The sequence below is a fragment of the Notechis scutatus genome, chromosome 2, assembly GCF_049901735.1.
Source record: "Notechis scutatus isolate UNSWTSFEM ecotype Mainland chromosome 2, rNotScu1.2, whole genome shotgun sequence".
NCBI classification, from domain to species: Eukaryota; Metazoa; Chordata; class Lepidosauria; order Squamata; family Elapidae; genus Notechis; species Notechis scutatus.
The window spans coordinates 165,087,613-165,112,207 of NC_142010.1; positions in this window are offsets into that span (position 1 = coordinate 165,087,613).

Below are 24,595 nucleotides of genomic sequence, written 5' to 3' on the forward strand. Positions count from 1 at the left end.
TTGGATTACACAGCAAAAATAACACGACAAAATAGGAAGATCCTCCCTAAATCCTTTTTTGAAATGATAGAGGAAATAAATCTAAAAGATATATGGAGAGAAAGAAATACTAAAACTCAACAATATACTTTCTACTCGAATAGACATTCATCATGGTCCAGAATAGATATGATCTGGACGTTAGCAGAATTATTATCTAATATTCAAGAATAAATATTGAAACAAGTACATGGGCAGATCACAACCCAATGACAATTAAATGGAAAGGACAAAAAAGAAGATCTAGATGGACATTAAATAATACTATTTTAAAGGAAAAAGATTTTATACAGTGGATGGAAAAAGAACTGGCCTTCTTTTTAATGAAAACAGAAAAGAAGATACTTCAATACAGAATGTTTGGGACACAATGAAGGCATATGCAAGAGGATTGATAATGGAATACATAAAGAAAAAAATATTAGAAAGAGGCAAATGATTAAAACTTTAGAAGATGATTATAAAAATTGGAAAAAGAATTACAGAGAATGCCACAGAAAAAAGATATTAAATTTAAAATGGATATAATTAAACATAAAATGGATCAAACAGAGAAAGAAGAACTGGCGCAAAAAATTAGAAGTGCTAAACAGAACTATTTTGAGGATGCAAACAGGCCAGGTAGATGGTTAGCATACAAACTGAGAAAAGAGAAAGAATCAAGGAGAATACCACAGTTAATGGATGAACAGGGTCTAGTCTGTCATGGTAATAAGGAGAAAAAGAGAATTATTCGAGATTTTTATGCGCAATTATATAAGCAGGAGGATTTTGATGAGGGGAAAATTAAACAGTATTTACAAAATGCCAACCTACCCAAGATATCTGATGAAACTGGGAAAATGTTGGAAAATCCTATAACAATGATGGAATTAATGAAGCACTTAATAGACAGAATAACGGAAAGCACCAGGACCAGATGGTTTCCGGCAGAATTTTATAAAACATTACAAGAATCACTGAACATCCCAATGTTAGAAATTATGAATGAAGTTATGATAAATAAGAAAATACCTAAAACATGGTCAGAAGCTTATATTACGCTTATTCCAAAAGAAGGGACTGACCCATCACAAATTAAGAATTATAGACCTATTTCTTTATTGAATGCAGATTATAAAATCTTTGCTTCAATTTTGGCAGAAAGGCTTAAAAATACTTAAATAATTTTATTCATTCTGATCAGAATGGATTTCTACCAAAGAGACAAATTAAAGACAACATGAGAGTAATTTTGGACACTTTGGAATATTATGAGGCACACCCTGAAAAGCAAATGGCTTTGATATTTTTAGATGCTCAAAAGGCATTTGATAACGTGAATTGGAGATTTATGTTATTATTATTGGAACAGATGGGTTTTGCTAGAAAATTTATTCAAGCAATAGAAGCTATATATTATAAGCAAACAGCAAAAGTGATGATAGATGGAGAATTTACAGACTCTATCAATATTAAAAAAGGCACAAGACAAGGATGTCCACTGTCCCCTTTGTTATTTGTATTGACTTTGGAAGTATTAAATAGAAATATTAGAGAGGATACAAATATAAAAGGAATGAAAGTTAAAAAGGAGGAATTTAAATTGCAAGCCTTTATGGACGATTTGGTCTTTATTCTGGAAGATCCTCTAGAGACAGCTTTAAAACTACTGGAAAAGATAGAGACGTATGGTGAGATGGCTGGCTTGAAAATAAATAAAGACAAAACAAAGATTCTGACAAAAATATGTTATTAAGGCAAAGAGAAGAGTTGGCAGACTTATTGAAAATTCAAGTTACGAATAAAGTTAAATACTTGGGGATAATTTTGACGTCAAGATGTACTACACTGAAAGAGAATAATTATATTAAACTTAAACAGCAGATAGCATCTGACTTGAAAAAATGGGAAAATCTACAATTATCTTTGATAGGTAGAATCTCAACAATTAAAATGAATATTTTACCCAGAATTTTATATTTGTTTCAAACAATACCAATTAGGCTTGGTAAAGACTATTTTGATGAATTAAATAAAATGGTGTTGAAGTATATATGGCAAGGTAAGAAAGCGAGAATAAAACTAAAACTTTTACAGGATGCTAGAATTAGAGGAGGATTTGGCCTTCCTAATTGGGAGTTGTATTATCAAGCTGCAAATTTAATGTGGGTTAAAGAATGGATAACGTTAAGAAAGTCTAGATTACTGGCATTGGAAGGACATGATTTATTATTGGGTTGGCATGCTTTTTATGGTATAAGGGAACTAAATCGCAGGGTTATTTCAGAAGGCACTATATAAGGAATCGTTATGGTTGAATTGGGAGAAAATTAAGAAACAATGTTATTTGAAAATTCCAGTTTGGTTATCAACTATTGAAGCTTTTTCCTATCCCATAATTTATAAGAAGGAACAAACAGTTAGATATGGGGAAATACTGGATGAAAAGGGTGAACTTAAAACGATGCAAAAGCTAGAAGAACAAGATATAAAGATGAATTGGTTCTCATATGCGCAAATACACTCAAGGTATCTTAAAGATTCTAAAACAGAAGGATTTTATGATAAATTGACTGATTTAGATGGGATTTTGACAGGTGCTGATGAAAAAGTGATTAAAAACTATATAGTTATTTGTTGGAAATTAAATTAGAGGAAGAACAAGTCAAAGAAACAATGATTGTTTGGGGGAAGAACTTTGGATATGGGATTGATTTAGAAAAAATGGCAAAATTGTGGTCTCAAAATTATAAAATGACAATGTCAGTAGCATATAAAGAAAATTTGTATAAGATGTTTTACAGGTGGCATTTTCCCCGACAAGAATAGCAAGAATGTTCAAGAATAAATCCGAAAAGTGTTGGAAATGTCATCAGATCCCTGGCTCATATTACCATATGTGGTGGACTTGTGAGGAGGCCAGGAAATACTGGACTAGAATTCGCATATGGTTGGAAGAAATGACAAAAAAACATATAGATTTGAAACCAGAGATTTTTCTATTGGGAATCTTACCTGATACATTTAATAAAAACTTAAAGTATTTGATTGTAAATGTGTTAACAGCGGCTAGGATTGTATTTGCTAGAAATTGGAAGAATGAGAAAATACCATTAGAGGAAGAAATTATTAAGAAAATATTGGAATGTGCTGAAATGAGTAGATTGACATTTGAAATTAGAGAACAAGAAGATAAACAATTCTATGAAGTTTGGGATCTTTTTATCAATGGTTAGATAAAACAATATAATAATAGAATATATATATATTTTGGTTTTGATAATATTTTTAGAATATTATATTAAGATAGATTTGGTATGATTTTACGATTTGTTATAAATTAACTAAATTATAGTTATCTCGCTTTAAGCATGAATTAGTTAAATTATAGTCAAATGATTGTTTAATAAGGATATTAGGATATATAATTGTTGATTGATAATATGAGTTATTATGTAACATAATTATTATGATGACTATGAAATAGATGCACAAAAAGGAGTGATAAACCAACCGATACACTGTCTGTAAATTTATGAAGAATGATGATGTTTTTATGTTATGTTTTATGTTTTATGTGTTTTTATTTGTTGTTAAAATCAATAAAACTTTAAAAAAAAAAAAAAAAAAAAGAAGATCAAAGCCCTCTCCTCCCAAATAAACCACGTCTCTCCCTTTTCGTCTCCTCCCTGCTTGCCCTAGGATGCAGAGGGGATGGGCCTGGGTCCTCCTCTGACTTCCCAGCCGGCCTCTGCCCTTCCCCAGCCTCCTCTACAACCTCCGGAGCCACACTTCCACTCCCTGTTGGCTGTTCCTCCTCTCCCTCAGAGTTAGTCTCCACCAGGGGCATGACACTGGTGAAAGGCAAGTTGCACTCAACTGCTTATACATGTGCCTATTTCTACCACATGTTCCAAAGAATTCAACACAACATTAAAAATTCCGAACTGAAGATGGGCAAAGGAATGTGATTGCTCTTTATTTAAAAAGGTGTTTGCAAAACATTTGTGCCTCATTTTATAAGTGCCTCACTTATATGCAAAGAACTTTGTTCTTTGTATATAATAACACTGAATTGTGTCAGGACAATTGTAAAAGCTTTTATTTTTGATGCTAGTTTTACATTGGTTTACATTATTGTAACTGTTTTTTGTGATATGTTTTTATAATTTTCATTTCCCTGAACATTGTCCAGAAAACTCCAATTACTAAGCACTCTAAAAAACAGAAAGAGAAGGAAAAAAATTAATTGATCAATTGATTGATTATAAAGCACCCTGAGACCCTCAGGCACAAAATGTTCCATTAAAACAAATTACCCTTCCTAGCTGTTCTCATATTAAGATTTAGTGTCCCCGTTTGAATGTGGAAACTTAAACTCTGCTTAGGTTTTTTTCAAAATAACCACTTTTCTACTGTCAGTCTTTTATCACTGAAATCTGTGCCTTTCTTCCAACAATTTAGGAGGAAAGTTGATTTACTTCAGGCATCCAATTTGCCACCCCAATCATTTTAATTTATGCTTTTTCAACACCTTATTCAATCCTATTTTCATTGCAGTTCTTGCAGCTGGCAGTAAACTACTGTGCAAATGTTGACTTTTCCGCAATGCTGACACCACGTTAAATACCTGTCTGCTTCTGGCAGGTTTTTCTTCCCTTGATGAGAATATTTTAGCCACTGACAGAATCCAAGGCAAGCTGCCAGCGACCCTTGAAATGTGTGCAAAAACTCTATTGGTATGCAGCAGGCTGCTTAGGAAGAAAGAGATCAGCAAGTCGGTAAAAAAAGAAAGAATGAAGATTCCCCAAAAGGGATGTGTGTGTAGGTTCATGCAGGCACATGTACACAGAGGGTGCGGGGAGAGGTTTTATTGTATGGGGAAAATGTTCATGCTTAAGATTAACCTATGTGCTCTGACATTAGTTTTCAGACTATTAGAAATTAGTTTCTTGTCCCAAGACATGGGGGTTGCAGATGGGGGAGGGGTGGGAGAGATACCCTGAAAGAATTCAGTACTGATGTGATGAAAATCCTGAGCAGAATTAAATTAATTAAAGAAACAAATATGCTACACTTATCATGACTATCTAATCTGTAATTGGTTAACAAAATGGAAATTAAAGGTTTTGGTTTTTCATGTGGCCTCTAACATATTTACATAGTATAGCAACTTAGAACAATTGCTTTGCTGTCTAAAGAATATCATAATGGGTTCTTAGCATAAATTTATGTGATCTTGTATATGTTTGATCAAAAGTAAAGCTAGCTAAGCAAGGAAGAACATTTATTAGAATTTAATATGTTTCATATTTTCTATATCATAGTCCTCACTCTATTAAGTTAGACCTGGCTACATCTAGTCTGTCTCTGGCTACTAAACTGATTACTAAATTGGCTACTAAACTCTGGCTACTAAATTAAGCTAGAAAAGATTTTGGCCTGGGAGCTAGTCTTTGGTTGCTGAGAGTATGATTTGTTTGGGGTTCTTCTGCCTGAATTTCTGGTTTAACTGTGTCTTTTTTTTTTCCTCAGGACAATTGGATATGCAGTGCAGGGCAGTGGAATAGCCACTGTATGAGGCTGTTCTAGGAAGGGGACTCCAATCCTCCAGCTGAAGTAAGGAAAGTGATGTCATTATCTCTCTGCACTAAGTCATAATGGCTGCTGATGGAGACAATGAAGGAGTAAATAGCAAGAGCAAAATTGTAACCGTAGCAGTTCACTGCCCTGTAAAATGTAAAGCTTAGCTTCAGAAATGGTGGGCACTTCATCACTGGAGGTTTTTAAGAAGAGACTAAACAGCTACTTGTCTGAAATGGTATAGAATATCCTGCTTGAGCAGGGGGCTGGACTAGAAGACCTCCAAGGTCCCTTTCAGATTCTATTCTGTTCTGTTCTGTTCTGTTCTACTCTTTCTGAGTAGATACTACAGAATTATACAGCTGGAAGCAATTTAGTTTAAAAGGTGTGCAAGAGGTGCTGTGTATATTGGGAAGGTTGTATGTGGGCCATGGGGTGTGTGCAAGAGATGCTAGGTAAGTCAAGTAGAGCATGTTGGGGATAGAGCAGATAAAAACAATGCATAGGTATCGTGAGTGTGTGAGAAGTGCCGTGCCCTTCAGGGATGGCACACTATGTGATGTAAGTTGGGAAAGGTGCCTGTGGTTGCTTGAGAATGCACAAGAAGTGCCATACAGGCTAAGGACATCATATTGGGGGACACAAGATGTGTCAAGAAAAGTGCTGCTCAAGAAGTGCTACAGGGGTTGGGAAGGTGCTTAGGAGAGGTGTGGGTTAGGGAGGTTGTGCAAAAGGTGCTATGCAGATCAATGAAGAAATGTGGGGTTGTGGTGAGGGTTAGGAAGGATGGATGGTGGCACACAACAGGGGCTGTACAGGTCAGGAAAGGTATGCAAGGGGTTAGTGTTGTGTGGGGAAGATGCAGGTGGGCTGGCATTGGATGGAGAGCACAAGATGGGGTGGCATGAATTGGAAAGTATGACAAGGGGTTCCTCCCTCCCATTTCCATTTTCCCTCCTTCCTTCCCTTTCCAGTGATTGATGCTTGGTGATGGAGGGAGGGAATGATTGTGAGACTGGCTGGGAGACTGTCACAGAACATTGAAAATGAAGATCATATGACTGCAACAGCAGCCCAGCAGTGCACAGCAGCCAGTAGCACTAAAGCAACCACAATTTCCCCAAATTTCATTCCCTCAGGAGTTATGGCTTGTGGATTTTGGACAGATTGTGTAAGTTAGCCTACTTGAGGTACCTTGTTTCAAAAATTGTTGCCCTATGATACACTATTCAGGCCAGTTAAAGATCATAACAAGAGTTTTAGTAGTAAATAGATACAACAACTATGGTTTAATTCCTATCTAAACAAGATAGAGAATGCATGATCTCCAAAAGTTCCAGCAGCCATTCCAACAGCCACAAGGAAATGTTTGGAGTCATTTGTGACCCTATGACTGTGGCCTGCCAACTTCTGCTTCAATACAAACTCTGTATCCGATACCTACATCCTTATTTGATTTATACTCCATCTTTCTCTTCTGCCAAGTACTCAGAATGATTGTTGATACAGAATAGATGATTTTTTAAAAATATATGGCAACCCTCCACCTCTCCTTGTGCTTTGTTTCCATTTTCCTGATTAGCTTTGCCGCCTATCTCAGAAATCTCTTCTTTATCTCCTTTCTAAACTGTGGTGCCCATAGCTGGACACAGTAATCAGATGGAATATCATTGTTGCAAAGAAGAAGAAATTATTACTTGGCATGATTTGAAAATCGTGCAACTTAAAATTGCATTTGTCACATCATACTTGTACATTTTCTCCACTAGGTATGGAATTTTATATTAATCTGTATTAAAATTCATGTTGTTATTCCCCGCCCTATTTTGTAACCTATCAAGATTAATCTGAATTTTATTTTCATCTTCTAGGACATTACTATTCCACTTAATTTTGTGTCTCTCTCATTTAACAAGCATTCCCTTATGACTTCAGGTTTTTAATAAAAATGTTGAAGACTCAGGTCCCGGATCACGTTCCACTGCATCCCCTTTGATATGACTCTCCTTCAGTTTGACAGAAAGCCATTGACAAGCATTCTTTAAATAAGATTCTTCACACACTGTGGATTCACCTTATAAGAATATCATTTAGTTCATAATTAATCAGCCTGTTAATCATATCACCAAATACAAAATTGAATGTTTGGCTGAAGTCATGGTATATTCACAACATTTCAATATTCTGTGACTGTGAAAATGCTATTTATTTGGACCTACTTGTAAGCAAATTAATCCACATATTTGTTTTGGTTTTTGTATTAAGGTAGCGGATTCATCTCAATCTTATCAAATACAAGAGTGGATAAGGAATATAGGGAAGGGAGGGAGGGAGGGAAGGAATGCTGAAGCAGTTTATTTTGGAAAAGCCTTTGCTTTAATTACTTTCCTGATACATGAGAGGTTAACTCAGGGTTGTGCAATTGTTTTGCAAGGAGGGTCAGATTTGGTGAGATGAAAATGTGTGGGGGCCAACCATTCAGCCTGACATTCTTTGAACCATTAACATTAAATGTAAGTGAACTATTTTATGAAAGACTAAACAAATAACAAATAAAAAATTCCTTCAATTTTTTGCCATGTTTGTTCCCAGTTAGCTTGTTGTAGTTAGCATGTTTCATCTGGTAGTGCATCTTGATATTGAATACCTTGAAAACAGCCACAGTTCTCTTAGCAAATTAGGCAGACACAGTTGTTTCATATTTCAGTAAAAAATACTCCAATTTTCACTTGTCCTGGAAGCGGTGGTCCTCGCTGTCAACTTTACTTTTTTTAGTTACAGTCGCCATTTTAGAAATGGGCACACAAGCCTTGTGTCACAAGGGTCAGGTGGCAAGAGTGCTGACTCAGGTCTACTTCCATCTTCTGGTGAAATATAACCACCAGCCTTAAAGGTGGTGCTCAGCCAGCTGGTGAAGAGCAGCTAGATGGACTGGATGAGCTGCTGCGATGTTCTGCAGAGCTAGGTGGCTGAGATGCTCTGCAGAGCAGGGTGGCTATGGAGCAGGAGGCAGCAGGCGACAACTGCGGGAACTGCTGTGCAGTAAAGGGAAAAATGCCGGCCAGCAGGGATGAGTGACAGGCTGAGCCGGCGGTGAGAAGAGGCTGCGGGCCACTCAAAATTTGAAAATAGGCTGCAATTGGGCCCCGGGCCAGACTTTGGACATGCCTGGGTTAATTTATACCTCAAAGTATATTAGTGATAATCTCAGTACACTGATGTGATCTGATACATAATTTGAGATGATATGCAATCTGTGTTCTATCATTTCTAAAGAATATAACCTATTTGATTTTCCATTCTATCACCTTGATCTTCTCATGTCTCTTGGCATGGTTGCTATGATAATTTATTTCACTCTTTGCTTGTTCAAGGGTCACCCAACTTCAAATGTTTGTACTTTGTGAGCTCCAGAATCCAACCTCAAATGTGCCAACACCTGGATGGCAACTTTTCTGCTTTTGACATCTTCATTTTTATAACTCTATAAGCCATTGTTTAGCTAAGTACGGAAAACTGTGAAAAAAGACCAAATTTCAAACATGGATTTTAATTCCTATGTTTAAACATCTAATCAGTTTTATGCCTTGTTAATGGATTATAATCAAAGAAAATAAATTTAACATTTAAAAAAAAAAATTTTTTTTTATTAATTTTAAAGACAAACAAATCATCATTAACCATTACATACTTGAACCTTTTTCCATTATAAATTTTACAAGTCAAATAAAACCTTATTTTATACAATATAATTCTATTTTAAACAATTTTCATATGAGCATACAAATACCTCTTATTCAGTTTCTCTTTACTTCTCTTTACTCTTATTCAATTTCACTATTATTATTTCATCTATTTCTTTCTGATTTGGTTACCATTATTCTCATTCTATATTTCTGCAAGGTTTTATTAATTCTCCCAAAAACATAAACACACAACACACAAACATATAAAAAATCTTTTAGGAAAGTAACTTGGCCCCAGGTACCTCTCTCTACATGGACTTCAATTATATTCATGCTCATCTTACATGTCATTACCTATTTTATTTACCATTCTATGTCTTCTATATTAGCTTCTCCACACATTTCACTCTTCTTAATTCTATCTTATTTAATCCATCTTAATTTGAGTCATTATATTTGTATCTTTTGTCCATTCTTTATTATCCCTTTGTCTCATTCCTTATAATAAAAAAAAAGAATTTCTCCTGAAATCACTAATCAGAGTATGATGCCTTTCTATCTTCCCCCTAAATTAATTAGATTAACATTTAAAATAAAACCTAATACCCAATCTGATTCTGCTTGGTACATTCTATCTACTATTTTTTTTTAATAAAAGAAAAATAATAAATCCAAAATGATTAAATACATAGTTAAATAATAGATCTAAATATTGAATCTTATAACATTCCCATTGCCTTTTCCAAAGACAAATGCTACAATAATAATTTTATAATAACATCAATACCATAGTCATATTAAATTCTTTAATTAAAACTCAATATTCTAAACATTCCCTTTAATATTTTATTAAATTTTAAAATCAATCATTACTAAACATTTCAACATTTTAATCTCTTATTAACTCTTAAACCATTCTAATTTTCTATTTCTAATACAAATGCTACAATACCATCTTATGTACCTTGCAAAATCTTTTTTTAAAGAAATTATACTTTACCCTTTGTCCCTAAAAAAGATTCCTCTTTTCCCATCTGATTTCAAAACTTTGTGGCTTTTCTCCACCTTTTCCCTTTCTTTCTTCTCCCACCAGACCTTTCTACCCCCCCTTCTCCTAGCCTCTGCCTTACTGGCTTCCCTTCTCTGTTGTGTTCCTTTTTTCTTTTGTTTACTATCATTATATTGATTTTGCACCTTATTTTTCTCTTTCTTGAGTGTTTTTTTAAATCTTAAGTCCTTCATTTTCCTTCCTTCCTTTCTTCCTTCTTTCTTAGTTAAATTTTGAAATTCATTAAAGATGGCTTCTTCTTCTTCTTCTTCTTCTGCTGCCTCCATCTGCTGTAGTGTTTGTTGATAGGTAGCAAGCGCCATTTCTAAAAAAAGGAAGGCTTCTTTTACACCATCTTTGCCATCTTTTTTTGTTTGCTCATATTCTTTTCTCAGTTCCTCAACAGAAAAAGCCATTATAAATCTTTTCTTTTCTTTTTTTCCCCCCTCTTTCTTCTTGCAACAACCAAGATATTTCAAAAAATAGAACAATCCCAAAGTCATCAATCAATCCAAGCCAAGACAAAGTTCTCACTTTCTCTTCCTGGGGTAGTATCAATCAAAAAAAGAAAGTCCAAATCTGTATCTTAAAGCCTTATTGCAATACATTTCAGTCTTCAGATCCTTAAGGCATCTCCTCCAACAAAATCTTAACATATAAATATATTTTTTGTCCTCTCCTTCCCACTTATCACATAAAGCCAGTTTTTACCTGAAAAAGACAGGTTTCTCAGTATCCACTTGTTGATTCCGTAGGGAAGGAGAGTAAACTTTCCTTTCAGCACCTCAAAATTGCCGCTTATTTTCTCTTCTGGAAAGTATCATTCAAAAGGCCATAATTTCCAGGAATTATGTTAAATATGTCTTAGAGTCCTGGGTCAACCAAGAAAAACTTTCACTTTCAAAGGCTTTCTCCTCTTCCTCCTGCGCATTCTTGCCCAGCTGCCGGCTTCTTTGTGGCAGCCATTACGGACCGCCGCTGCACCGTCTTGGGAAAAGGGGGTTCTGCCGGCCGGGGAGGGGGTCTGCAACACCCCCAAACCCCTCTCCGGATCCCCCTATCTTCAGCCACCCCTGCAGGGCAGCCTTAGCTCCAAACCCGTCCAGATCGGAGCACCAAAAACGGCTAGCGCAGCAGGGATCGCGCAGTATCGCGAATCCCTGCCGCTCGCGAAGCCGACAAACCGGAAGTCCACATTTTTAGAAGACTGTATAGAATGTATAGAAATCTAACAAAATTACTTCAGCATCTTTAATAACTAATTAAGTGTAAGGATTTAAAAATCTTTAATACCATTAAGTAAGTTGCCTTAAAGGTTTAATTTTTTGTAAAAAAAAAACACCTTCCACTTTAGTTGTTTGTTACTACCATCCCACTGAAATTATTGTGATGTTTTTCAGACATATTTCTATATTAAATAATTCTGGAATCTTATGTTATACTATGTTATCTTATGCAGGTCCCAAAATTACCTTCATGTGAAACATACAATTTCTGGAAACTTCAGCTTTGCAATTGTGTTAGGAGTATTAACAACAGCTATAACTTGTGCTGCACAACCTTTGAAAACAAAACCATTTATAAAGCATTCATCTTCCTTCCTTCCTTCCTCCCCCCTCCCTTTATAAAATAATAAAAAGGACCTAATTTCTTAATGGGCTACCTTTCTCCCATTCTTTCTGCCCACCCCATATGATCAGGCAGAGTTGAAATATTTTGGGTCCCAACCTTGAGACAATGTAATGAAGCAGGTCCCAGAAAGCCTGCCTTCTCTTGTGGCACCTGCCTCTGGTGTCTCTCCCCACAAGAAGTTTGTGTTGCCCCAAACTGTCATTCTTCAAGAAAGCCATGAAGATCCATCTCTTCCCAAAGGCCCAGGAATGAGGGGTTATATGGTTGAGTTTTGTTCTTTGACTCAAGTTATTTTTTGATTTTGGTGGCCATCTTACTGGATTTTCTTTATTAGTTATTTTTATTGCAAATAGTCAGTGGGTGGATCTATAAACTTATGATCACAATTGAATGCAGGATTTCCATTGTTAAGCAAGGTAGTTAAGTGAATACAGCTGATTTAATGACCTTTTTGCCATGGTTATTAAGTGAATCATTTTCAGTTGTTAATTACACAGTTGTTAATTGAATCTGGCTTCCCCCTTTGACTTTGCTTGTTGGATACTAGCTGGGGAGAACACAAATGGCGATTTGTGGAACATAACCCCGGGACACTGCAACTACATGCCAATATATGTCAATATATGTAAGCAACTGAATTTTGATCACATGACTGTGGGGATGCTGCAATGATTATAAGTGCAAGTATTGGTTGTAAGTCACTTTTTCCAATGCTGTTGTAACTTCGAACAGTCACTGCATGAATGGTTGTAAGTTGAGGACCACGTGTACACAAAAACTGTTTTCTATTTACCCTGTAACAATAAAAAGGCATTCTAGCATATCTGGGATTAATATGAAGACTTCAAGTAAATCAGACTGCTTGGTCAACTACAGCTGTTTTTGCCCTGTTTTTACCTAAAAAGATGTGTATTTCCTTCATCAAAGCTGATAAAGAGCCAACTATTTCTCCTAACAGGGAAGTAGCTAATAGCAACAGCATTTAGACTTGTATACCATTTCACAGTGCTTTTACAGCCCTCTCTAAGCGGTTTACAGAGTCAGCATATTGCCCCCAACAATCTGGGTCCTTGTTTTACTGATCTCAGAAGGATGGAAGACTGAGTCAACCTTGAACCCGGTGGGACTTGAACTGCCAAACTGCTGGCAATCAGCAGTCAGCAGAAATAGCTTGCAATATTGCACTCCAACCACTGTGCCACCACAGCTCTAATAAGCTCTCTAAATTGGGCTCTCCAACCTTGGCAACTTTAAGACTTTGGACTTCAACTCCCAGAGTTCCTCAGCCAGCTTTGCTGGGAATTGAAGTCCACAAGTCTTAAAGTTGCCAAGGTTGGAGACCCCTGCTGTAGATGCCTTCAAAGAGGAAAAAAAAAACACCCCAAAGCTCCAAACTAGGGTTGCAGGATCATCTTCTTCCTCCTTTACCTAACAATAAAAAAATTACAGCATGTAATATCTCATCTTAAACAAATGGAAACATGATTGGTGTATTTAGAAATAATGAACAATTCATTGGGTGTACTCCAAGCATTTGTTGATAAGTCTCAATTAGAAATGATAAAATAGAACAGAATATTTCCTGATTAAAGACAGGCAACAGTTAGAGAAACTGTTATAATAACTTTATAGAAAGCTAATCAAATTTAAATCCAAATTTATATATTTGGAAGCACAATCTCATTGAAGCAATACACTTCTTTTGGCATAACCAAAGCTAAAAGAAGGGAGAAATATTTCCTACCACATTTTATCAAGACTTTCTTACATGAGATACTCTGATAGAATTAAAATGATCAGATTCCAGCTCTCACCATCCCCAATGGGATTAATAATGATGATCCCTGGCCCTTATTTGCCACATTAGTGTGTGATGTACTTCAAAAGAGGTTCTTCAAGAGACATGTGAGTTGAAAAAGTTGATGCAAAGGTCAGTATGAAAGCCACGTTCATGTCAAATAACTTGTCAGAATAAGAAATCTTCAGGATTTTATAAGCATCCACCTATTTCACTAGGAAGGCAGCAGGAAAAAAAATTAAAAGGTCAGGACCACTGACCAATTTATACAGTATCTGGTTTAAATTCATCCCCTTTTGAAGTTTCTAAATAGAAAATTGAGAAGTTTTTCTATTCTTTATTTTGTTCTTATTTTTATATCTCCCAAGCAATCTTATCCTTTCCATACCCATTTAGTTAAAATTACCCTTAAAAGCAAAATAAAATCAAGCTCCAACAATGTTTGTCTGTTAAGAAAAACTCTTCGCTAAATTCTAGAACAAATGCAAAAAAGCCCTCTTTAAAATGTAAACAGCAAATACAAAGTTATTGTAAAGTTATATCATTTCTTCAACAAGCATCATTAAATTTTAATATGTAAAAATTATGTAGGATAACTAATGAAATTGATTTTAGTAGGAAAGTGTTGTAAAATACCATCTCTCTCTCTCTCACACTTGTTTAGAAAAGCAAATATTTGCATATTGTTCATTTGTTTTATAACATAATAAAACCAACTTTATTGCTTATCTTAGCCTGTCTAGAAATTCATAGTAAAGGAAGTAGTAAAGTGAATTGTAAGTTAATCACCAATAACAGGAACCTCCAAGGGTGCATTTCAACTCAAGTGTCTTGTTACTCTGAGGTCAATAAGGCTATGAGAATCATGCTACACACACTCTTTATAATTATGCTTGATTTTCATTGTCTCATTGATCTCATTTTGGCATTTGTTTTTTAAAGGCAGAGTCATTCCAACCCCCAATTCCAGAATGATTGCTTTTCACAGTACATTCTTTTCTGAAGAATATAGGAAAACATGATACTAGGACCAGTGAATTTGACATGCTTCAGCTATACATCTGCTTCTTGGTCTTTCTAACTGTAGTCTACTTTGGGCCAGGAGTCATAACTATTATAAGACAATACAGACCATACTTTTAGAAACAAAGCCTCTCACATCAATATGTTTTCCTTAACCAGCCTCTCACCTGAAGCATTTTTCCTTTTCCATCCTTTTCTAACAACTGGAAGGGTGGATAAGAATATTATCTTAGCCCCCAGATTCTCCAGCTTCCTTTCTAAAACATCTAAGTCTAAAATAATATCGTTGTAGCTGCTCTTGTGGGGGTATCGATTTCCCCAGTTAAATTCTTCTTTCAGTTTTTGAAAAGCTCCTGTGTTTACAACAGTGGACCTGTGACAATTCAAGAAAACAGAATAATGTTCTATTACTACAGACAATAGAACAGAGCAGATTTATAGTATTCGGACACCTCGAGTTGGAAAAGGAATGAATTTACTTTCACACACCCATTATTGAACACTCTCCCAACAATAGATAGGCTCTTAGTGAAAACTGACCATCTATGTTTGATAAAGTTTAGTGTTTGGACTATGGCAATTTATTTTTGTACACTGGACTGCTTTATGCTGCTTTGATGTTTTTGTGTTGTGCTGTCTTATTCCGTTTGTTATTGGCATCCTGCATAAGATGTGTTGATATAGGGTTATTAATATTTTAATGAATATATAATAAAAAGTGTATTTGACTTTTAAATTTCTATTTACCTTATACTGTTATTTATTTCTATAGTTACATGGAGCACAATTAACCTCAGGACAGCAGGGTAGGTTACAACAAATTAAATGGTATACATTTCAACTATTTGTAACTCTGTATCTAATTTTTAGTCCATCTCAATTCCCAGCTTGGGTTTTTCCGCCATAGAGACCAAAATGAATCTTGATGTTGGTTAATCTTTGTTTTATCTGAACTTTTTTGATATGTCAAAATACATATGGGTACACATTAGTTGGATACACTTTTGTTTCTGTCTCAGTAGTAACAACTCTTACTTCTGCCTTTGGTTTTCAGCTAAGCCTTTATGTGTACTTGGTTAAATAGACCCATTCTCCAGAGTTTACTTGAAGTTAGCTAAATCTATTCTCTGGAATCCAGGACATAACTTTTGCCAAGAAGGCACAGCTAACCTTTGTGCTTCTGGGAAGGGATTCTGAGATTGGCTACCACATTTAGCCAATGACATGGTGTCATGATCCAAGTTCTGTAAGTTGCAAGTTTTGCATTGTGGCCCTCTCCTTCTTGCCCCTTCATTTATTTATTTTATTTATTTATTTGGTTTGTCAATTAGTTACAAGATAATAGGTATAAGTAAAGACATAGTTATGAATACATGGATACATATAAGAAAAATAAATGAAACAATAGGACAGGGACGGTAGGAAAGTTGGTGCGCTTATGTACGCCCCCTACAGACCTCTTAGGAAAGGGGTGAGGTCAATAGTAGAAAGTCTAAGGTTAAAGTTTTTGGGGTTTGGGGAAAAAACCACAGAGTCAGGTAGAGTATTCCAGACATTGACCACTCTGTTGCTGAAGTCGTATTTCCTGCAATCAAGTTTGGTGCGGTTAACCTTGAGTTTGTATCTATTGTTTGCTCTTGTGTTGTTATGATTGAAGCTGAAGTATTCATTGACAGGTAGGACATTGCAATGTATGATTTTATATACTATACTTAGATTGGACCGAAGGCGGCGTAGTTCTAGGTTTTCTAGGTCTAGAATTTCAAGTCTGGTGGCATAAGGTATTCATAAGCTATTCTGCAATGAGTAGAGGAGTGGACACATTCAATAGTTTCAATTATCAATGCTAACAATTTTGAATAATTTAGCAGGGAAGTTGATCTCCATTGGTCTATTTCTTGAAGAAATGTTGCCTATTTTGGTTACTTACAAGGGCTTAATGGGACTATTACTGTCAACATTTCTGCTGGCCTGGTAACCATGCAAACATAACACAGCTGCAATTTCACCAGAGAACCCTAAGCTCCAATTCTTCCTTCTGAGGACTTCTACACCAACTCCAGCAGATCATGTTATCAAACAGCTCTTAGTTGGCAGCCAGTTTGAGCTGTACATTGTCCTGAAAATGAACTTTGGCTGAATGCCTTTGGGAAATAAATCAAAACGCTTGGCTTGAGGTGAATCTCACTTGTTCTCTTTTTGCAATAATCAAAATTAAATCAATTCCAGTGTTTACACCATTAAAATATCATGGTTGAACCTGTTTTAGTCAGTTAAATAAAACTTTTGTTTCCATTGCAACATATATAAAGTAAATCACAAATCACTCTCTTTTTGTAAAGACGCAAAGATGCTGTAAAGTAAATGCAATCTGTAATGCATTTGAACCTCACAACTCCTTTGTTCACCTATAAACACAATTTTAGAACTTGGTTCAAAACATCTTTCATTACTAATTCATTAGCAATAGATACTGTTGCTTTAGAGTTTCTGAAAAAAATCTTCCTTATGTGTTTATTTGAGCGTGTTATCATCACCATAAAGCCACACGTTTGAAATGTTGTATGATGGGTGCTTAGCTTCCTATTCCCATTAACGCTCATGAAACATTAAACGGATATGCTCCTTCACATACATGCACACACATGCAATTCTGTGCACATGGGACTCTATAGGCTATATCTTTAAAAATGTTTTGCAGTTTGCTACCCAAACCAAAATTATAATAGTATAATGTACAAATAATGCAAAATTTACACAAAATAAACCTATCTTTTAACATATCACATAATCAAGTAACAATTTAAATATCCATATATTATTACTGTTACTTCTGCTGATGTTACTAATAGTAACAATTCAACAAGCATTCCAATAGTATTTCAACAATTTCAACAGTAGCAGTTTCCTTACCTACTATGTTAATTATCCTCTGCATGCAAAACAAAATTTTCTACAACACTTAAATAACTATATGAAATATAAATGGAACTCTTAATTGACTAATAGAAGCAGATTTGTTGCTAAGATCTTTATATCACAGAGGCAAGAACACAGAATTGTTACTAGAGATACAGTATCTGTTCTGATCCAAACCTTGTTCCAAGGAAACAAACACGAAACAGGTAACAGAAAAACCTTTAATTATTCTTTATGAATTCTGTTCCTTCACAGTTAAAAGCCTGTTTCAAACTAATTATCTCTGATAATTAGATAGATAAAGTTACTAAGAAATATTTCAAACACAAAGAGTCTCCAAACACCAACCAAGATATTCCGAACGTCTACAAGGCTTGAGTACAAAAACTTCTTTGCTTCCTGCAAAGAACTCCAGTTTCTCAGCTGGCTTTTTATCTCTTGAGGAAGGGGTCATTACCTTGCAGCCTTATTCCTGAGTCGCCCATGCTGCTGCAGCTGCTCTTTCCTTCAAGCAGCGCACTGGGCACAGGTTCCTCGGGAACCTCTTCATCACTGCTGCCAGCCTCACAATCTCCGAAGGCAGCATTCTACTCCCTGATGGTCCTGGCCCCATTCCTGCATCACATGCAAGCCCCTCATGTGAGTGCTTGCTCTCGGAGACCTCAGCCATCCACACCTGCTGCCGGCGAATCACAACAGTATATTTGAATGCGGGACTAAAATAAAATATTTGTTATGGAGGAAGTGACTTGTAAAGATGATTAATTGTTGAAACCTCATTGGTTGGCTTTCAAATAAATTTGAGAAGCATGGATTTATTGGATAAAACAGAATAAGATATGAGTGTCTTCCATCAGCAAGGAAGGGAAGGGAAGGTCTGTTGAAGAGAGAGGGAAGTCTATCTTAGATGTTCGGGGAAATCTTTCCAGTACAGATTTATAACTGGTGATGATTCTGAAGCCAGCACATCTAAAATAAAGGTAGTCCTCAATTTATGACAACTGAGTCCAAAATTTTCTTTGCTAAGCAAGATAGTTGTTAAGTGAGCTGCTGCTATCTTACATGCTTTTTGCCACAGTTAAGTGAATCACTGCAGTTGTTAAGTGAAACATACAACTGGGAAGGTTACAAATGATGATCACATGACCCCGGAGCACTGCAACTGTCATAAATATATGTCAGATGCCAAGTGCCAAATTTTAGTCATATGATCACGGGAATGCTGCAACAGTTATAAATGTGAAAAACGGTCATAAGTCACTTTTTTCAGTGCTGTTGTAACTTTGAAGACTCACTACAACAAGGACTATCTGTAAGGATGTTATGGGTCTCAGTATTTTCTAAAGAAGCTCTTGCATCAATTCTATTAAAATTAAGCAATTTGACTTCAGAATAACAACTTCCTCCCTGTTCACCACTGATTTCAATGTAGAATGAAAACCCAGAGTTTAGCTCCTTCTGTGCTTATTAATGTGAGAGGAACGGAGACAATGAGAAAATGTTATTTTTTAATTTCCTAACCATTAATATCTGTTTCATTTAAAATAATTATTTAATTTATTTGTATATTTTAATATTTGTTGCTGCTGACATTCAGAATGAATAATGGGTTTCAAGCTATTTCAGTTATGTTGCCTAGCCTTGAAAGTTTCTTCTATTCATAAATTAAACGAAGTATAGGGGAATGTGGTGATTCGGCTGCTTCAGAGACAATCATCATCATCCCTGTCATACAAAACTGTTAGTTATTACTGGTAGAGTATAAATACATGCTTGCTTTAAGTCTTTAGTTCAATGAAACTATCGTTAAATATTATAATTTGAGTCATAGTGTTTAAATAAGAGATGGCTAGAGAATTAGACATAGCCACAGTTAGTGGGCAGTTGTATAAACTTGTTTAACAAATAAATAAGACAAGTAAATATTGCCTGGCTGACAGTTAATAACTATCTAGTTTCTTTTTAGGATGATCTTCTAATAAGTCTTGCTGAATTTTACATTCCCTTCTTGGATTATCAGGAGTAAGCTTGATTTATAATGTACATACATTTCAGCTAAAGTCAATAAACATTTACAACTTTGCAAATGGTGGTGTCACTAATGTTTCTTTGAATTCCAGTCTGGTCTAATGGTTAAGACACCAAGCTGGAAACTGGGAGACCGTGAAACACAACCACAGTCACTCTCTCTCATCTCTAGGAAGCAGGCAGGGGCAAACCAGTTCTGAAAAACTTGCCAGGAAAATTGCAGGGTCTATAACCAGGTGGTTGCCAGAAGTCAGCACTGACTCAAAGACTTGAAAAAAAGAAAGAAATGGGAAAAAAAGAAAGCAAACAATTGGACAGACTATTTCTACATCTCTGGCACACTCCTATTGGAAATTTGGAAATTGGGGCTGGAAATACCCACACTGATTTCTCTTTGACTATAAATGGGAGCCTGATATTTAAGAAAAATAATAATGGCCTTCATCCAAAAGTAGAGTTGTCCAGGGTTTAGTCCACTGACACTAGGTCCTTCCTTTAAAGTAGTTAAGAATAATATTAAAGTCCGTGAACAGCTAGGTGTTGGATTTTAATCATTGGTTAGACACCAATGGTTGCAATTGGTGAAATGGAAGGCTACATAGATTGATTAAATACATGACTAAATAAATACATGTAATATTCATTTATTTACAATATCTGGACCCATTTCAGTCACATTACATAGTATATAGGGAGACAGTGTTGGTCATGCTTGACAATGACCTTTGGCAGAGCCAGGATAGAGGTGGCCCATCTATCTGTGTCCTCCTTGATGTCTCATGGGCTTTCAGTACCACTGACTGTAATATCATTCTGGACTAGCCCTGTGGGTTCAGAGCGGGAGGCACTGTGTTGCAATGTTCACTCCTTTTCCTCAGTGGCCATTTCCAGTTGTTGGTAGGGAGTTGTTGTTCCCAATCCCTCACTTGGATCACTATGAAACAGTTGGGTGAGGTCATCTGTCAGTTTGGGAATTGGTATCATCGGTATGCTGATGGAATTCATCAGTACAGAAATACAAAAGTTAAAATTAGTGAAATAAAATCATTGACATTTAACAGGTTGATTCAAGAATCCCATCTTGATTGCTCTTTCAAAAGCGGTGAGTGCTTGAATGGTAATTTATTTTCTTTTCCTACTTGTCTGCACTCAGGCTAGAGAGCAGAGGTGATATTCAGCAGGTTCTGATCAGTTCTGGAGAACCGATAGAGGAAATTTTGAGTAGTTTGGAGAACCGGCAAATACCACCTCTGACTGGCCCCGCCCCCATCTATTATCTGCCTCCCAAGTCCAAGCTGATCGGCTGGGTCTTCTTTTGTTGCTCTGCACAGGAGAATGGAGCTGGAAAGCAGGTTAGTGGGGTGGTGAGGGAATGGGGATTTTGCAGTAACCTTCCCACAAGAGTGGGGAGGGAATGGAGATTTTGCAGTATCCTTCCCCTGGAGTGGGGTGGGAATGGAGATTTTATAATATCCTTCCCCTGCCATGCCCACCAAGCCACACCATGCCCACCAAGCCACGCCAAGCCCACCAAGCCACACTCACAGAACGAGTAGTAAAAAAAATTTGAATCCCACCACTGCTAGGGAGGTATAGGCAATTAATTTGCCTGGTCATTATATACATAGTCCTTGGATAACCATGGCAATTGGGACTCGAATTGCCACTGCTGAGTAATGCTTGCAATAAAGCGCAAAACCTTGTGACCACACTGCTTTACCACTTACGGTTCCAGCACTTCTTGTTTCTGTATTATGAATCTAGAACCATCATTAAGCACAACACTACGTGATTACTATTTGTGACCTCATCTTGGTTTTCCTCATCGACTTTGCCTTTCATAAGTCAGCAGCAGAGATAGCAAACGGCAATCACATGACCGTAGGATGCTTCAACATTATAGCTGCAAACAAATTTCCAAGTGCCTGGCTCACAAACACGGTATTATAAGGATGCTGCAACAGCTGCTACTATCAGTCCCTGTCATTCAACACCCACAGATGACATGGAGAATAAATTTATCCCCTCTTCCCTGGGCAGCCCTTCAAGTATTGGAAAACTACATGGTACCCTTAGTCCTTCTTTTCATTAAGTTAAACACACCCAATTCAACCCTGAGCTACAATTATTCTCTTTTATCGCTAACACCAAGTTTCTTTAGCTGTTCTTCATAGGATTTAGCCTCCAGACTCCTTATCATCTTTCTTTCAAATTACTCCTGCAAAGTAGAAACGTTTGCTGGTGCTTCAAGGACTTTAGTCTACTTCTTTTCTGATATTTATTGCTCAGGTTTTTTTTTAGTTAACAAGTAGCAACAGAACCTAGCAGGACATAGGAGAGGAGGCAATGTAACTGACCTTCCTTCCTTCTTCCCTTTTTTTCCTTTTTTTCCTTTTTTTCCTTCTTTCCTTCCTTCCCTCCTTCTTTCTCAACATCACATTTAATAAATTAAAAGAGATTAATTTCATGCTGAACTCTTATGAGGATAATTTCAACAGTAAATTCCTTTATTTGCTACTTTAAAAAAGCCCTAAAATACATTTTTCTCTCCATTAAATATTTATGGTGTATGCCTTGTTATTTCTCACTTAAAATTGATTGCATCAATTAGTTTCTTGAAATCTCTCTCCAGCTCTACAAAATCTCCCTGTAGCACTATACAAATCTTATAACCGCCTTCAGCTGTTGCATGGCAATAGAAATAGTAAACTGCTTGTTATTGTCTTTAAAGAAAGTAGGTGGAACCAAGTGGGAAGAACAGTGCTGTCCATCAAAGCAGCAGGAATTTGGTTTCCATGGGTGCAGTTGGTATTTCAGTTGCATCTTGCTTTAAAGCAGGGGTGTCCAACCTTGGCAACTTTAAGACTTGTGGACTTCAACTCCCAGAATTCCTCAGCCAGCAAAGCTGGCTGAGGAATTCTGGGAGTTGAAGTCCACAAGTCTTAAAGTTGCCAAGGTTGGACACCCCTGCTTTAAAGTAAAGCTTGTCAACTTTTCATTTTCAACCCATGCTTCCTCTTGATGAACACAAACACCTCATTTCTCCTTCAAACTTGCCTCTTCCAATAATTTATTTGAAAGTTCAAAAGGAATGAAATATCGCAACTAAAACAAATCAAAGCAGTAAATTTAGAAAGAAAAATATTTCACTCTGTATTTTTACAGTAAATATTTATTTGTTTGTTTGTTTATATGCTATGTTTTCATGCTGTCATATTTTCTGAGGACTCATGGTAGTGCACAGTTGAAATCAAAACAGGTTACAGTTCAATAAATCAATGAAATACAAGACAATGAAATACAAATGTCTGTGAATAGATATCAATTTCCAAATACAATAGCTCCATTGAAATAGCTCCTTTTGCAAAGCCTTCCTGAAATTCAATAGTGAAGATTATATCCAAGTCTCTGATGGAATACTACTCCAGAAGATGGATGCTATTATATAAGAACACACATTTCTCTCTCATACAGAAGCTTCTTCTGGGTAAGGAACCTAGAACAGGGCCACCTGGATTAGTCTACCAAACTCATAGAATCCATTGAAGTAAACAATCCTAAAGGTATCTGTGTTCAAAAACACTTAGGACTCAGCAGATCAATATTAACACTTTGGATTGTACCTAAGAACATATCCAACTTTGTACGTGAGTACTAGTTCTGACTCAATAACCATGCAGGATGGTACATTTTATACCACTAGCAGCTTCAGAAGAGTCTCCAGAGGTGGTCTAGAACAACTCACCATGGCCAACTCGTCATAGCCAACTTTCCATGGGACAAGAGCTACACTAATATAGAAGAAATGGTGGAATAGAATAATTAAAGAATGGATGCTAAAGGAGGGACAATTGGTAATGTGAATGATAAAAATTAAAATATTTTTAAAATTATTTTAAATAATTAAATTGAATTGTTGAATTGTCCTGTGTCGAGTTGTCCTATGATGAGTTGGCATGGTGCATTGTCATGCGGCAAGTTGGCTGTGGCGAGTTAGCCAGTGAATTGTCCCATTCTGGCATGAGTAGAGGAGACAAGGATATGAATTACTATGGCCAGGGTATCCTTCTCCAGAAAAGGTTGCAACTGGCTCATAAAGTGAAACTGGGCAAAAGTTTATTTAGCCATGTCCTCTACCTGTCTGTCAAGCAGTAGCTGTAAGTCTAGGCAAACCTCCAAACTGGAGTACAGCTCCTTCAAGGAGAGTGCTAACATATCCAGAAGGGAATCATTGAACCACAGTGAGTTCCTGATATTTTCTGGACAGACAGGCTTGCTGGGATTTAATTTTAGTTTGTTTCTTGCCATATAGATCTTTACAGCCTTCAGACAATGGGTCAAGACTTCCAGCAGATCAATGTTCTGGTCCAAGAGCTACATGTAAATGTTGAACAGCAGGGGAGAGGAGAAAGAGAGAGAGAGAGAGAGAGAAACTGGCTGCATCCCACATTAGCATGGTTGGTGGGTAGATGTCTTCTCCACCATTTATCAGCTGAAACTGCCCACTTAGAAAGGCGTTGAATAGTGCTCCCAACTCCCAATCCTCATAGTTGGAAAGAAAACCATATCTGGCAATACTGAATGCTGCTAAGTAATCCAACAAGTTAAAGAGGGGAGCATTCCCTTCATCTACTGCTTTATGATACAGAAAAAGAATTTTGCAAAGGTAACTTTATGAAAATAGGATAAGGTCACATAGAATGATTTGACCGCTTATGATTTGATGCTTACCTATGACTATCACTAAGTGTTGTATCTTCTGATTCTTGACGAATGTATTTTATTTTTTCTTTATGTACACTGAGAGCATATACACCAAAGACAAATTCCTTGTGTGTCCAATCACACTTGGCCAAT